Source organism: Meriones unguiculatus, chromosome 14 (assembly GCF_030254825.1).
Source record: "Meriones unguiculatus strain TT.TT164.6M chromosome 14, Bangor_MerUng_6.1, whole genome shotgun sequence".
Taxonomy (NCBI): Eukaryota; Metazoa; Chordata; class Mammalia; order Rodentia; family Muridae; genus Meriones; species Meriones unguiculatus.
Window position 1 is genome coordinate 80301525 of NC_083361.1, and position 17675 is coordinate 80319199.

At 38.9% G+C, this 17675-nt stretch overlaps 1 long non-coding RNA gene across 1 annotated transcript in view; it reads left to right on the forward strand.

The window, feature by feature from the left end:
- The window catches only part of LOC132647262 (uncharacterized), a 2298480-nt gene that overhangs the window by 668586 nt on the left and 1612219 nt on the right, over positions 1 to 17675 (forward strand). The gene's annotated exons all lie outside the window — the stretch shown is intronic.

Genomic DNA, 17675 nt, shown 5'->3' on the forward strand with positions numbered 1-17675 from the left:
CATTGCTTTTTGCCATGGGCAAGCTACACATATCTAGTGTACTTTCTTAATCTTCCACTTAGTAGGTCATCCATCACTCATAACATATCACTTTTCAGTAGAACCTACCCCTTGGACCAGCATGTATAAATCTTAGAGGGTATTTTCTATCCAAACCTAATGAATCTACATTTTATAAGGCTTTCCTAAAAGTTTTATCTACTTCTATTTTATAAAAGGGGTGTCAATAGCCTAGTGCTTAATGTATACATACTAGGTTGTGAGAAAAGCACACGTGGATTAGAATGCCTTAATTAGGTGTCAAAACGCCAGGAGCCAATCCGCCAAAAACTGTGCATTCTGATAGTGCTGTAATTAGTTACATCCAATAAACTAAAATGTCATGAGCTTGCTTTGCCTCATTGATAAGTCCCTTGATTGGTTATTATGGAATAAATTTCTCTATAGTTTAATATGCAAACCATTAAGATAAGAATGGAAAAGAATGGCATAGCTTTTTTTCTCTCTAAGATGGGTCAAGTTTAAGAATTTACAGCCTATTTGATAACTTGGTTCCTACTTCTTCTGGAGAATTGTAAGACAGGTGATTTACTTGTTGTATTTTTTTTTCTAATTCATTTATTCTATTTAGCAATATTTAGCACCTCTTCTGTGCCTGAAAGAAACTCTAAGCACCATGTGTGCATAATGCTAGAGGATGTTTCTGCCATCCTGATAATGAATTAATTTCAGATCTTATGGATCCTTTGAAGGGTGTATAGGAAGACTGCTATTGTATACTGTATATTGTATATTTCCATAGGGATAATATGTTCCTTTTATCCGTGTTCTCTAAGCTAAGAGTACTTGGCACAGAGAAAAGGGTACATGGTGCTCGATAGCAAGGTGTTTCGATGTTGAATTTGTGTATAATTGGGTCCAAATTCCAAAGGTTTTTCTTAGTTATTTTGTGACTTTAAGTTGAAACTAAATTTCTGCTTGTGTAAAACCAGATTAGTGATTCGTTCTTCTCAGTAGTGCATAGCAATAAGCTTTTTCCGGTACGTAGCTATGATGGTTTGAATGAGATTGGCCCCAGTAATCTCCTCTGTTTGCTTACTGGGTCAGAAGTTGGTGGAACTGTTAAGAAAGGGTTAGGATATATGGCCTTGTTGTAGGAGGTATGTCGCTGGGGGACATTCCGATTCCTTTCAGTTAGACATAAGATCTCAGCTGTTTCCACTTGGCTCACTCACCATTGGTTCCAACCTTCTGAAATTATAAGCCAATTCAAACACTTTCTTTTATAAGTTACTTGGGTCATTTTATCTCAGCAATAGAAAAATAACCAGTGTAATATCACTGCCCATGACAAGAAAAGATAAACTGTCCTTGCTCCTCTCATTTGTGCCAACCTCAGAGATCAGCAGATTGCTTCATAAAGGATAAACCAGGAGCCTGATCACAGATCACTGAATGATTACATCAATAATCAGATGCTTTGTAAGCAGAGGTCAGTCACATAAAGGGACAAGTGATGGACATAATTAGTAAAAGTCAAAACAGAAAGTCTTGGCCTGCATTTCTAGTCTGCATATCAAAATCCATATGCCTAAATTCACACATCTTATATTGGCCTGACACCGCAGATGCTACCCTTGTCAAAATTTAATTCTGTGACCCTGAGGTTTTCCCAGGTGCTGCACACTAACTTCCTGTGTGCATGTGGAGGATCCATGGCACAAGCACCAGTTCATCCTGCAGATGGTTCTAAAAGAGGAAAAGGAAAGGAGCAGGAGCTTGGAATAAATCAGATGGACAGATTGATCACAAGCTAAGAAAGAATACATGGGAGCAGCATCCAGTTAATGATGGTAGAAATGTTGAGAATACAAAAAATACCAATATTTGTGAGTGGTTATTTTTATGAGACAGGGTTTCTCTATGCAGCCTTGAGTATCCTGGACTCACCTTTGTTGACCAGACTGGCCTCAAAAACACAGATATCTGCCTGCCTCTGCCTTCCTGAGTTCTGAGATTATAGGCATGTGCCACCAGGCCCATCTCATGAGTGAATGTTTTATGGAAAATTAACTAAGTGCCTGTACAATTATAAAGTAGTGGCCTAGATAGTATTAAATCACTCAATAATATAGTAAAGGACTTCTCAAGATAGCTAACAGTATTATAGATTTTTATTTTTATTTTTAATTTTTGTTAATATGAAAACTAATTAGGTCATTATGACATTTTCATACATGTATATTATTGTGTTGTGGGCTGTTCTAAAATGCACATCTTTGCTCAGTTCAAAAATCTCTAACAGCTTCAAGAAATTCTCCAATAGAGATAACGTCATTAAAAACAACAAACCAACCAAACAATAACACAAATCTTGTAGCCCCAGATCAGGCAAGTGTGCTGGTATAGTGAGTGAGAGCTGAACTGGATATCAGAGTGTTCTCCATGGCAACAACTTGGCTTCGAAAGAGCAAGACCATCACAAGTATTTCATAGGCCTGCCTAAAATAAGCCTTTTAATTAAAGTATCTCTATTTTCTCTTTAACGTATATTAAAGAGATTGGTCCAGTTTTGTTCATCAAAAATATGTGGCTTGGGCCACGGAGTGGACCCTGTATCCAAACAAACATACACAATAACTATTAGGGATAATGTATTTTCAAGGTCCAATTGTATTCCATTTTTCATTGAATCAAGTCTATATTCTTTGCCACTATGTATATAAATATATTTATATTAGGGCCCTATGTTACAGATGTATGAGAACATTATAGTTAGCAAATATTACCTAGAGACTCCAGGAAGTTTCTGTTCAGTTAGAAGCAGTCAAATTGTAAAATAATTGGAATAAAAGTAATAGGAGTAGGGGCCATATATAATATAAAACCCATAATGATATGAGACTATGTAATGAGATTCCATGCTGGGGTTCAGAAAGTCAGGAAGGATAACTCATCAAAGAAAAAAAAAAAGAAAGAAAAAACAAAAAACAATGGACTGGTTTTGAGGGCAAGTAAAAGCTGACCAGAAAAATCAGTGTGAGTGAAGGGATGAGTTTAGACTGATAGGCGATAATACGAGAGGAGTGGAAAAAGGAGACATGAGCAGTACTGCAGGAAATCAATGAAATTCAGGATATTTCGGTAGAAGTGGGCAAGTAGGAGATAATAGAAATACAGACTAGTGCCAGCGTACTGTGGCAAGAGAAATACATCGTGTGTAGCCTGTCTGGAAAATGTTCTCTATATTTGATATAAATTCTCAATATCAATAAATTCTCAATGATATTTTTATCTGACCCATGAAGAGCCCTAAAATGAAGCACCTAGCTAAAATATTTGCAGCAACACTAAAAAGTGCTAGGTATAGGACAGAATTGGCTTCTTCTAAAAAACCATCAAAGTCAAGAAATCTTCCAATCACCTATAAAAGATGAATGTGACCAAACCTAGGGTGCAACAATCCCAAAGGGATGAAATGAACAGGTAAAAACCACAATACACTTTGTCTGTTGCAGCACTCTTCCCAATAGTATAGCTATGAAATCCGCCTAAAGATCTGCTGGCAGTTGAATGATCAAGACATGGTATATACCTACAATTGCACGGTTTTAAGCCATGAAAAGAATCAGACACATCCATTACATTGACAGATCTGAAATGAATTATACTAATTAACCAGAGACTGGAAGGGAGAAGGAAAAGGAAGAGGAGAAATGAATCAATCAACGGGTACATTATTGTTTGAGAGAACTAATTTCTGTACTCTGTGGGAAGGAAGAATAGACATGCTCATCAATACATACATAGCTCAAGGTACTTAGAGAAGAATATGATAGCAAAAAATAAAAGGTGATTGATTGACTGGTGTCCGATGTATACATGGATTAAAGATTCATGTTATATATCATCAATATATAAGTACTGTCAATAAGCAATGATAAATGAAGTTTTAAAATTTTTAACCAAGGACTGTGCATGGAGATAACCTAGAACCCCTGCACAGATGTAGCCCATGGCAGTTCAGTGTCCAAGTGGGTTACATAGTAATAGGAAGAGGGACTGCCTCTGACATAATCTGATTGGCCTGTTCTTGGATCATCTCCCCCTGAGGGAAGAGCAGCCTTACCAGGCCACAGAAGATGACAGTGCAGCCACTCCTGAGGAGATCTGATAGACTAAGATCAGAAAGGAGAGGAGGACCTCCTGTATCAGTGGACTTGGGGAGGGGCATGCGTGAAGAAAGGAAGGGAGGGTGGGATCGGGAGGGGAGGAGGGAGGGGCTTATGGGGGATACAAAGTGAATAAAGTGTAATTAATAAAAAATAAAAAATACTACTTACGTTCAAAAATTAAAAAAAAAAAAAACCCTTCTTTTCCCATTGTGGTTGCCTGAATATGAAGCGAACAAGAACTACACCAATATACGTCCTAAAATGTGTCAAACACAGGACAACGAACTACAGGCAATAAAATGTAACTAATAAAAAAAAATTAAATTTTAAAAGCATGTATAAGAAAAAGAACTAATAAAATTTAAAGAAAAGCAAAGTAGGTAGGAGTAACATATATTTAGAGCAAGAGCACAGGGGTCTGTCATGTGTACACTGTCATGTGCTTAACGTGTGACTTTCCCAGCCTCTTGGAGACTTTGTGTAACAGAAAAAATGGACAAGAGTTTAACTTCCTTGTTCAACTCTTTTGAGGAGTAAAACAGATGTTAATATACCCCCCCCCAAAAAAAAAGAACTATAGGCAATTCAAGAATCCTAACAGCAGAATAAATAGTCTTCCTTTGGGAAAGCACACTTGACACTTTTTGGTTATACAATACCAAATTATGAGTCCTGAAAACACACATACAAGTAACAATATACCGACTGAGCAGGTAATATCTATCTATCTATGTGTGTGTGTGTGTGTGTGTGTGTGTGTGTGTGTGTGTGTGTATGTATGCGAATGAATACACACACATTGTATGAGAGCAATTAAAGAAAAGTAGGCCATGAAAGCACATTGGAAATACATTGGAGAGTTTGGATGGCGGAAATAAAAGAATGGAAGTGTTGTAATTACAACCTCAAAAAAAATGTTTAAATTATACAAAATTTTATCGGCATTAATCTTCAATTGTAGTGAAGATGAAGAATCAAGCAGTCAGAATAATTGTGTAGTATGTTGTTCATACTCAATAAAAATGTACAAAACAAGGCCAGGAGAGAGGGCCAGAGGTTAAGAGCACTGGTTGCTTTCCCAGAGGTTCTGAGTTCAATTTCAAGCAACCACATGGTGGTTCATGACCATCTACAATGGAATCACGTGCAGGCAGAACACTGTATACATAATTAATAAATGAATAAATAAATCTTTTAAAAATGTCTTAAACAATGCTTAGTGACAAATTAATAAAACATAATTTATTACATAGAATAGGATAGTCATTTTAATTTAATCTAACAAATCCAAGATTCACACCTACCAATGTTTTGTTTCTCTTGATAGCCACTATTCTAACTTTTAGATGTGTATATATTGTCTGCACGTGGTGAAAGTGTAAGTGTATCACATGAGTCTGGTGCCCATGAAGGTTAGACAAAGGCATCTGGGTTTGTGATTGATTGAAACAGGAGTTATGGATGGTGATGTCTGACTATGGATGCTGGGAACCTAACCAGTTCCTCTGCAATAGCAATAACTATCCGTAACCTCTAAGCCATCTTTTCCCTCGTAGTCATTATTCTTATGAACACTGTAGAGCAAATCATAGGTCACCTTTGTGACCCAAAGCACATTCTAAAACACCTAAATTAAAAAAACAATACTGGAGAAGTTCCTCAGTAGCAACTCAAAAGAACTGTATGGCAATCATGAAGATTTAAGTTAGGATCCTAATACTTCCATAATACCCTCCCAATTACTAGGCCAGTGTGTGTCTATAATCTCAGCATTGGCAGGAAACAAGATGTGAAGATTGAGAGTTGGATATTGGAGCTCTCAGGCAGGTAATGTCAACCAGTCTTTGAGCTCCAGGTTCAGTGAGGGACCTTGCATCAAAAAATAAGCTGGTGAGTGACTGAGTGACTGAGAAGGACACCAATGTGTGAACCTCTGGTGTCCATATACGTGTGCACCAATGCAATGTACCTTACAGACTCTGCACCCCACAACCTGCATAGCCACACACACTCGCAAATTGTTTGGACTTAAACTTGGGGGCGTTAGCTTGTTCTTCTCGGTGCCATTTTATTCTTCTGATGAAAAGAAGAGCTTTTCACCTTCCATTAGTCTGTTTTTCCTTAATTATGTTAATGTGTGAAATGTATGCCATATTATAATGTAAAACCCCATGGTGCCAACACCCGCCTAATTCCAGGGGTTTCTTAAATATAACACATGTGAGCAAAAAAAAATTCAGGATTGAAAATCTTTTGCCTTCTCTAGTCTGATCTCAAGGTATGGAAACATACTTTGTCAGCCTCATTGTGCACATTAAAACTTAATGGTAGCATTAATGCCTACAATACATTTTACTGTAGCTACTGTAGGATATGATGCATACATATATTTAGAAAGATTTGTAACCTAATTCATTTACAGGAACTAACTATGAATTGTATTTTTTTTCCTTGACCATTTGTTCTACCTCAACTTACGGACACAGACTTTTTTAAATGTTATATTTGTTCTTCAATATTGTGTAAAAGAAAATGTGCACTTAAAGCTGCTTCTCTCTCCACACCACGATGGTCACAGTTAGTTAAATATTTAATGCCCCCAAGCACAAGGAGGGCATGCAATGAGCATGAACTGTACTGTAAAACTCCGGTAATGGGTTTAGATCCCTGGGGTCACTGCTGTTCCACACTGATAGAGGAAGTGGAGGGAAGTCTCCTCCAGATGCAGGTTTCAGGAATAATCTGCCCTGCCATAGCTGCTGAAGAGATTAATTAGAGGTCTCTGAACCTGATGTGTTTTCTTAATAATTGCACCATGTTAGAAGTCAGCATCCAAGCTAAAATATTAGGTGGAACATTGTGTAATTTTGTGTAATTCTTATTTTCAGGGTGACTCTTTCCTGAATATTTTAAGTTTTGATAACTTACTGAGGCCCTGCTAAAAGCTTCCATTACTGATTTGCCATTATTCATTACAGCTGTCTGTTGAAATTAGAATGATATCTTTGCAATAGTAGCAAAATACTGAAAGGTGACCAGGGCCTTCTTTTTATTAAAAAAAGAAAATGCTATTATATTTTTTTTTCTCTCAGGAACATGTCCAAATAAAAGAAAAATACAGCAAAAGCAGTCAAATTTTTACCAATGCATTTTTGACCCATGAATAATTATTTCAAGACTTGAAAGAGGACATATGTGATCTCTTCTTTAAATACAAAATTATAGAGGCACAGCTATTCAGAGGTAGCACGCTGACCTAGCATGTATAAGGCTCCAAGTTTAATTCTTCATACTGTGAAACACAGACAGAATCACAACTATTTTTATTAGAGCCAATACAATATTTGCATTAAGAAAGACATTGGCCAATGGTCAGAATCACATTCAGTAATGAATATTTTATTTAGACATATTTTAACTTATTATAGTTCTCTAAGATGAAAAAGACCCTTAATGACATTAAGCTGAAAAAGAAAAGTGTAGCTAACGGCTTAATTAAAGTTGTTATAATCATCACCATCATCATCTTTTGATCAGAAACAAACAAAAGCGGTTTAGCATTGTACAGAAATTGTTCAAAAAAGTTCAAAGTAAAATGTAATTATTCCTGTGCAATCTTCATCCATTGTTTTATTTTGGCGGAATATAATTTATATTGCATGAACAATGCCATTGTAGTATTTTAAACCTCGGTCTCTCTCTGTCTCTTTCTCTCTCTGTGTGCATGTGTGTTTGAGAGAGAGTATGCATTATGCATATGTCTGTGTGGGGGTGGGTGGGTACATATATGTTGAAGTCAGAAGACAATGTTGGTTTCATCTCTCACCTCCCTAACTTTCCGTTGTCTTTAATCAGGATCTCATTTCACATGGCATCACCTTTCATCAATTTCTAGGTAAGGTTTAATATCTTACCTTCCTCTGCTCTACCATACAAATTAATTATTTGATTTTTTTCTTGTTTTTTAGCCATCTGTTGAAAATGTGTACATGGTTTCAATTTGAAAGAAAAATATTGTACTACAGTGAGCACGTTAGTGTTTTGCTATTTTTGTAATGGATTGACACATATTGGTGTCTTAATCAGCTGTTAAGTATCTTAGTATAATGAAGATCTTGATGAGACAAATCAGTTCAAGCAGGACTTCATTCCAAAGGAGACCTCAGTGGAGAAACCATTTCCCTTGCTTTACTAGGCTTCTCACTTTGTTCACAGTTCTTCTGCCAGCAGCATGACAGCTTCCATTTCTTCTGGGAACTTTGTAACTTAACTCCATCTTTAAATTAAAAGAAACTTTGGAACACATTTGAACCTTCCCAGATAATCTTGACAATAGTTCTGTCCTCTGTCTCAATGTACTTACATTATATTTTTCAAGCTCTTCCTGACATTTAAAAAAAATTATTTATTTACTTCACACTCAACTTGTAGCCTAGTCCCTCCTCTCTGTACTTCCTCTTTCTCCCTTCTCTCTCTCCTATTCCTCAGTTAAAGGGAGCAGCCCCACCAGCAGGGAGTAATCAGAAAATAGGCATCAAAATCTACGTTAGAGACAACCCTTGCTCACCTTACTAGGGAAAATACAAGAAGCCTGTAATGCCCTTCTTCTACATATGTGGAGGAGGCCTAGGTTCCCTGTGCATATGCATGGTCCTTGGTTGGTGTTTCCATCTCTGCAAGCCCTGGACCCTGTTTATTTGGCTTTGTTAGGCTTCTGGTGGAGCTCCTGGCACCTCCAGGTCCTTCTGTATTTCCTCCCATGTTTCATAAGACTACCCATGCTTTGCCCAATGTTTGGCTGAGAGCTTCAGCATCTCTTTTGATCTGCTACTGGGTGGAATCTCTCATAGAACAGCTATGCTGGGCTCTTGTCTTTGAGCATAGCAGAATATCACTGATAGTGTCAGGGGTTAGCTCTCTTCCATGGGGTGGGTCTCAGGTTGGGCCAGGCATTTTTGGTTGGATATTCCCTCAATGGCTACTCTATCTTTAGTACTGCATGTCTTGTAGGCAGATTAATTTTGGATCGAAGTTTTTGTGGGTGGTTTGATGATATCCTTCCTCCACTAGGAGTCCTGTCTAGTTAGAGGGTGTCTTCTTTGGTCTCCATGACTTCTGTTGCTTGCAGTCTCAGCTGGAGTCTGAAGCTCATCCTGTCTTAGGTCACCAGCTTGTCATAGAAATGTCTCCACCCACAATTTCTCATCTCTCTGTAGGTCCTCTGTCCTCCCTCTTCCACTCTCACCAGGTCTGGTCTCCACCACTCAGCTATTAAAAACAAGGAATTCATGAAAAGTTCAGGCAAATGAATGGAACTAGATATGTCATTCTGAGTGAGATACCCCAGACCTAGAAAGACATATATGATATGTACTCACTTATAAGGGGATTTTAGCCATATAGTACAGGACAAACTACAGTTCAGAAACTCAAAGAAAATAAGTAGCAAGGATGATCCAAGAGATAGCGCTTAAATCTCACTCAGAAGGAGAAATAGAATAGACAGCCAAAGTTGCTAAAGAGCATAAACAAGGTAAGAGAGAGAGTGCACAGAGAAAAATTGAACAGGATTAGGAAGAAAGGACTTTCATTTGACCTCAGACATGGGAATTAACATATTTAAAATTGTATGAATAATTCCATCATACTTGTTGAGTCTCTGTCTTTTTGTCTCCCTTCTACCTTATTTTAGACAAGGTCTGATTTTCAGTCACTGTGTGTATCAGGAAAACTGGCCTTTCAGCTTCTGTGGCTTCTCTTTTCTATGCCTTCCACATGAACATGAAATTACGTATCCATGCTGAGCCATCCAGCTTTTTCTGAGTTTTGAGGAACTGAACTTGGGTCTTTACACTTTCATAGCAAACACTTTCCCCAATGACACATGTGCCATACAACAGCCCTCACTGTGGCTGTTTATGAGATTCATTTCTTCTGAATCCCTCTCCAAGATTTCTCTGCATTTCATGAAGGATAAAATTTAAAAACCCATCTTTTGTGAAAATCTGTATTGCTGTTTTGCCTACATGCAGGTCTGTGTACCACAAGCCTGATGCTAGTGGAAGAGGGTGTGAGATTCCCTGGAAATGGAGTTACACACAGGGTGAGCTTACCATGTCAGTGCTGGACAGAGCCCAGGCTCTCTGGAAGAGCAGTTAGTCCTTAACCACTGAGCCATCTTTCCAGCTCCTGGAAAACCCTTCTTAAACTGTATACTCGTTGGCATGGAGACAGCACATGCTCTCACACACACAAAAATACGCCATGTAGCTCATGATTTGATTCTACCTCACTAACTGTTTGGGAAGTTGTAGGAATGGCTCTCTTTTATAACCTCCTTATTGTCATTTCTCATTCTTGTAGTCCTTCCTCTCACAGTATACTATTACCTCCAAATTATTATAAACTATATAAATATGATTTTATAAATATGATTTGTAAAAATTATAAAAAAAATCAAAGAATTATACTGTCCCACATAAGATAAAAGAGTCTTCATTTACGTTTTGGTATCTTCTGAAAACAGCTACAGCTGCCAAAATATTTTAATCCAATTACAAACATAACTATAATTAATATTAAATGAAGATTATAAAAATAATTTCATTATCATGCTTAATTTTGTAGTTGAGCACATACTTATACAAATATCTTACTGTGACTTGATAATAGCATTCTTCATTTGTTAATTCCGTTAGGTATTCACTAGGTACCAGAAACTATTGCCAATTCAAAAAACTGAGAAACAAATATGATTTTAATTTCATTGTTTCATATTTTATTGATCATCTGTAACCACTGTTTCTTTGGATTGGATTTTTTTCAAATTGATTTTCTTGGCTCAAACCATGAATAATGTTCAAGATACTTTGACAGCATCAGAGTGCTTAGATGCATTGGAAATTACCTTAAGTGGTTTCCACAACCACAAACCAAGTTGCTATTCAAATAGAAATGTTAAAATGGAATGGTTTGAAGATAGAAAAAAAATAACTTTGTTAATAGGCTTCTTAAAGCCAAACACAGAAGTCATTGGGATCGCAGACATTTTACTATTTTTTTTTAATAAATCATGTATATGCTCTTTGACAACCAGAATTAAAACATATCAGGGGTGCTAGCATCTCATTTTTTATTACATCCTCATTCACTAGCATAGAGTAACTTAAAATTAAGCAACCAAGTGAAGGATTAAACGTGTACAATATTCAAAACTACTCAGCAAAAATACTAACCACTACCATTGTGATCATGGATCCCTTTACCGCATGCCAGATAGTCTCCTAAAGTCTCTCTACATTGTCTTGTTTTCATTCATACCTGATGGGGGGTTGGGTATGTGATATGAGTCCCTGTGTACAAGGTGAGCTTACCTGGAAGGGGGGTGTTGGGTGTCCTGTTCTGTCACCATATACTATATTCTCTATACTGTACTATGCTCTCCTGCTGAACCTGAAGATGGGCTGGCTGCCAGCAAGCCAGGGTGACCTGTCCATCTTCCACACTGCCACTGAGCTGGGATTACATGTGTGTCGACCACTTTCACAGTGGTCCTGGGATGGAAAATCAACTCCTCATGCTTTGCTTGCCAGTATTCTTCCCCACTAAGCCATCTCCCTAGTCTTTCTAACATACTTGGAAGGCAAATACTCAGGGGATGAAAGCTTTCTCCACAGTCATGCAGGTATTTGTAATGTTGGTTGTCATTATTTCAATTCACACTATTTCTACTGAATCAAAATTATCTGTCAGTGTCTGATTAATATTGAATTCTATGTAAGGACAGCTACATTCTGAATTTTCATGGCAATTTCTAATAAAATGTAAGCCTAAAATCAAAACTGTTTATGCTTATAGAAATTTACTTATTACGGACATTCACAAACAGTTAAATAACAAACAGTTCAAATAACCTATAATTTATCCTTTTTTAATTTTTTTTACTTTTTATATTAATCACAGGTTATTTACTTTGGATCCCAGCCATAGCCCCCTCCCTCATTCCTTAAACCCAATCCCACCCTTCCTCCCTCGTCTTCTCCCTGCCCCTTTCCAAGTCCACTAATGGGGAGGACCTCCTCCCCCTCCATCTGACCCTAGCTTATCGAGTCTCCTCAGGACTGGCTGCAATGTCCTCTTCTGTGGCCTAGCCAGGCTGCTCTTCCCTCGTGGGAGTGGAATGGAAGAGCTCACTATTGAGTTCATGTCAGAAATAGTCCCTGTTCCCCTTATTAGAGAACCCATTTGGACACTGAGCTACCATGAGCTATATCCGAGCAGGGGTTCTAGGTTATATCCATACATGGTCCTTGGTTGGAGAAACAGTCTTGTGAAAGACCCCTGTGCCCTCAGCGGAAACACAGGAAAATGACTTTAAGGTTATGCTTATGCAATTATTAGAGGAACAAAAAGAGGAAATGAACAGAGCTCTCAAAGAAATACAGAAGACTATACCTGCCCATGTACAGGAACAATTAGAGACATATAGAGAAGAAACAAACAAAAAAATAGGAGCCACATTCACTCAGGTGCAATAAATGGTCCAAAGCATGAAACAGAACTAGAATCTGTAATTTATCTTAAACTCACATGATTTTATAGATAATCACACTTTACTTATTTCTTACCCTGTAAGCTGAAAGGCAAGCAGAAACCTTGAAAACGACATGTGCAATTCTACACATCATAAACATCTCTCTTTGAGAAATGAGGCTCAGTAGTTACCAAGATGATCAGTTCATCTACTGAAATTCATTTTTTACATTAACTCCAAAGTTATATATGGTCTACTTTAGCTGTGCCTTCAAGTTACAATGAGTGTACATATTAAGTACATGGCAAGCAACAGTAAAATAATAAGTAGAAACCATGAAAGTCACAGGAGATAGACATCAAAATGTCATCAAGTCAGGAACTTACAGCATCTAGTGGAAATGATTGGCAGAACCCAGTAGGGGAAATGAGCAAGTGTTATAAACATGTACTGAAATGACAGGGAAACCCTGCTGCAGAATTCACATTGGCTTTCCTGACAGAGAAATTTCCAGGCAGAGCAGAGTGTTTCTCCACAGATGAGCTTCCAACTTCTAATTCTCATTGTAGGTATTTTTATACCATGGGTTAAAAAATATGAATTCTCTTAGAAGAGTTTACCTTCTAGACAGCTTCAGGAGTACAAATTTTCTAATATCCTTAGCTGTTTGATGTTCTTCTTTATCTGTTATAAGTACAGGTGGACAAAATGTCCCAGGACAGGACATCATAGAGGACATATTTTTGCAATGAATATGTTGGTATCTGTGATAAGAGAGCCTTATTTGACTCCACAGTTCCAGTTTCAACAAATGTAAAAGCACATGGCAACTTATCAATGCCTTTTGCATCACAGAAGGTTTTGGATTTGACTGGGGAGGCAAGCCTTTCTGATGTAATGCTGAATAATTCTCATGAGAATACTGTTTTTGACTAAGTGATTAAGATCTGCATCTGTTAAAGACAGAGAAGATAGAGTAGAGACTGAGAGAATGCCCAAGGATGCCTGGCCCAACCAAAGACCTACCCTATCAGAGAGTGTCAGCCTCTGACACTATGAACAGTACCCCGCTAAGCTTGCAGACAGGATGCTGTCAGAGTTGTCCTCTGAGAGACTCTACCCAGCAGGGCCTCAAAATAGATACTCAGACTAACAGCCAAACATGGATGATATGTAGGGAGTCTTACTGGGGATAGTGGGAGGAAAGAGAAAAGGACCCAGAAGTGTCAGAAGCTCCACAAGAAAAACAACAAAGCCCTCCTTGTTGTTTAGCTTCTTTAGAACTACAGATTTCAGTTTGTTTATCCTATATTATATGGCTAATATCCACTTATAGTGAGTATACACCACATGTGTCTTTTCTGCTTCTGGATTACTTCAGTCAGGATGATCTTTTCTAGCTCTATCTATTTGCCTGCAAGTTTCATGATTTTCTTGTTTTTAATTGCTGAATAGTATTCCGTTGTGTATATATACCACAATTTCTGTATCCATTTCTTGGTTGAGGGATATCTGGGTTGTTCCCAGACTCTGGTTATTGAAAACAAAGCTGCTATGAACACAGTTGAGCAAATATCCTAGTTGAATGGAGATGCTTAATTCACATTCAGACTAGCAAACAGGATAGACTTCAAAAGTGGGAGAAGACAGGGAACAAGACAGAAGTCTACCACAGAGGGCCTCTGAAAGACTCTACCCAGCAGGGTAGCAAAGCAGATGCTGAGACTCTGACAGGTTCAAAAACTAGAGTTAATTCCTGGGACTGGAGCAAAATCACTAGATCACAGTCCTTTCAGAGCAGGGTCCAGCAACAGTCCCCCACCCAGATTAACCTTAGGGTGTGACTAGGGTCAAGTAGCCCCTCAGAAAGCTCATGGAATGTGGTTACTCTCCCTCCCCCTTGCTACAGCCTAACCTACACTTAACAGGGCAGTACTGGGGGTCAGGTGTCCCCCAGGTAGCCAAGCCAGACAATTTGCAGACTTGGCACCTAAAAACAAACCAATCATTTTAAAGGTCAGCTCTGCTAGAGACCCTTTCACCCAATCCTGTAATGCCAAGACTTACACATCTCTGCTTGAGTTTTGTCTCTTTAAAAACCCTGTTCTCCTGATGTCCATCCTCTTTGCCTTTTGGGATGGGGATTGAGTATTTTAGTCAGGGTCCTCTCTCTTGCTTAGTTTCTTTAGATGTGCAGATTTTAGTGGGTTTATCCTATGTTGTATGTCTATATGAGTGAGTATATACCACGTGTGTCTTTTTGCTTCTGGGACAACTCACTCAGGATGATCCTTTCCAGGTCCCACCATTTACCTGAAAATTTCATGATTTCCTTATTTTTTTCATTGCTGAGTAATATTCCATTGTGTAGATGTACCACAATTCTGCATCCATTCTTCAGTTGAGGGGCATCTGGGTTGTTTCCAGCTTCTGGCTATTACAAATAAAGCTGCTACAAACATGATTGAGCAAATGTCCTTATTGTGTACTTGAGCCTTTTTTGGATATATGCCTAGGAGTGGTATGGCTGGATCCTGAGGAAGAAAACAGGAAACAACCTAGGAACCTGCCACAGAGGGCCTCTGAAAGCCTCTGCCCTGCAGACTATCAAAGCAGATGCTGAGCCTGATGGCCAACTGTTGGGCAGAATGGAATGGAATCTTATGTAAGAAGTGGGAAATAGTAAGAGCTGGAGAGGACAGGAACTCCACAAGGAGAGCAACAGAACAAGAAAATTTGAACACAGGGAACTTCCCAGAGACTCATACTCCAACTAAGGACTATTCATGGAGATAACCTAGAACCTCTGCACAGATGTAGCCCATGGCAGTTCAGTTTTCAAGTGGGATACATAGTAATGTGAAGAGGGACTGCCTCTGACATAATCTGATTGGCCTGCTCTTTGATCACCTCCCCCTGAGGGGGGAGCAGCCTTACCAGGCCACAAAAGATGACAAAGCAGCCACTCCTGAGGAGATCTGATAGACTAAGATCAGAAGGAAGGAGAGGAGGATCTCCCCTCTCAGTGGAATGGGGAGGGGCATGCGTGAAGAAGGGAAGGGAGGGTGGGATCGGGAGGGGAGGAGGGAGGGGCTTATGGGGGATACAAAGTGAATAAAGTGTAATTAATAAAAGTTAAATAAAAAATTTTAAAAAATAACAAATAAACAAAAAAGCCCTGTTCTCCAGGAGTTGGGGGTCACTTGCCCCTTTGTTCTTGTAAAGGGCAGCCACCCAGCTGTGAGTTTGTAATAAAGGACCCTCTTATGTTTTACATCAGACTCACCCTGTTGGTCATTTGCAGACTTGCAACCTGGGTATTTCAAGTCATAGCCAAACTTTGGGCAGAGTGCAGAGAATTTTATGGAAGAAGGGGCAGTTAGAAAGTCCTGGATAGGACAGGAGCTCCACAAGGAGACATAGAGCCAAAATGTCTGGGCACAGTGGGGCTATAGAGACTGGTGAATCAACGGAGGACCATGCATGGAGAGGACCTAGATCCCCTGCTCAGATGTAGCCCATTGGCAGCTCAGTCTCTATGGGGGTTCCATAGTAATGGGAACAGAGACTGTCTCTGACAAGAACTCAGTGGCTGGCTCTTTGATCACCTCCCCCCTGGCAAGGTGGCCTTTCTAGGCCACAGAGAAGAGGATTCAGACAGTCCTGATGAGACCTGATTGGCTAGGGTCAGATAGTAGGAGAGGAAGACCTCCCGTATCAGTACAATGAGGGGAGGGACATACCATGGAAAGAGGGAGGGGGGTCGGGAGCAGCAGGAGATGAAGCAGGGGCTACAGCCAAGATACATAGTGAATAGACTGTAATAAAAAAATTAAAAAGAAAGAAAGAAAAAGAAAAACAACAGTTTTAACTAACCAGGAGCTTGTGGAGACTGAAGCATCAACCAAGGACCATGCATGAACTGGACCTAGGCCCCCTACAAAGATGTAGCTGGGTAGAGTCTTTCAGAGGCCCTCTGTGGTAGGCTCCTGTGCTGTTTCCTGTTTTCTCCCTCTTCCACTGTCCATCCTGTTTGCCTTTCTGACTGTGGATTGATCATCTTTCCCAGGGTCTTCCTTCTTGTTTAGCTTTTTTAGTTGTACAGATTTTAGTATATTTATCCAATATTATATGTCAAATATCAACTTATAAGTGAGTATATACCATGTGTGTCTTTCTGCTTCTGGGATACCTCACTCAGGATGATCATTTCTAGATCCTACCATTTGCCAGCAGTGTATCAAAGCAGATGCTGAGTCTTATAATCAAACTTTGAGCTGAGTGCAGGGAATCTTATGAAAGAAGGGTTAGATAGAAAGACCTGGAAGGGACAGGAGCTCCACAAAGAGAGCAGCAGAACCAAAAATTGTAGGCCCAGGGTCCAACCAACAATGACTATGCATAGAAATAATCTAGAACCCATGCACAGATGTAGCCCATGGCAGCTCAATCTCTAAGTGGGTTCCCTAGTAAGGTGAACAGGAAATGTCTCTGACATGAACTCAATGGCTGGCTCTTTGATCACCTCCCACTGAGGAGGCAACAGCCCTACCAGGCCACAGAGTAAGACAGTGCAGCCAGTCCTGGTGAGACCTGATAGGCTAGGGTCAGATGCATGTTTTATAAGACGTGTACATAATAAAGTTTGCTATGTTCTCCATGGGCCAGCTGCTTTATATAAACATGGTTTCCAGTTTGTAACGAGTTGTTTTCACAGACCCTCCAAAAGCTGAACTTCTGGGAGGCCTTCTTTTAAACCCCATTCAAATTACACTTTTCCTCACAACTTCTGTTCTAAAATTTTTGAGATATATCTGAAATATTTACTTAACTACAGTAATGAATAGCATTTTCATGTATTTTTCTTTTTCAAATAATTTACAAACTATTCATCCAGAAAAAAATGGTTAAATCTTCTCTTGTATTTCATTTAGCATCTATTTATTTCAAAAGTATAGTTCAGTATC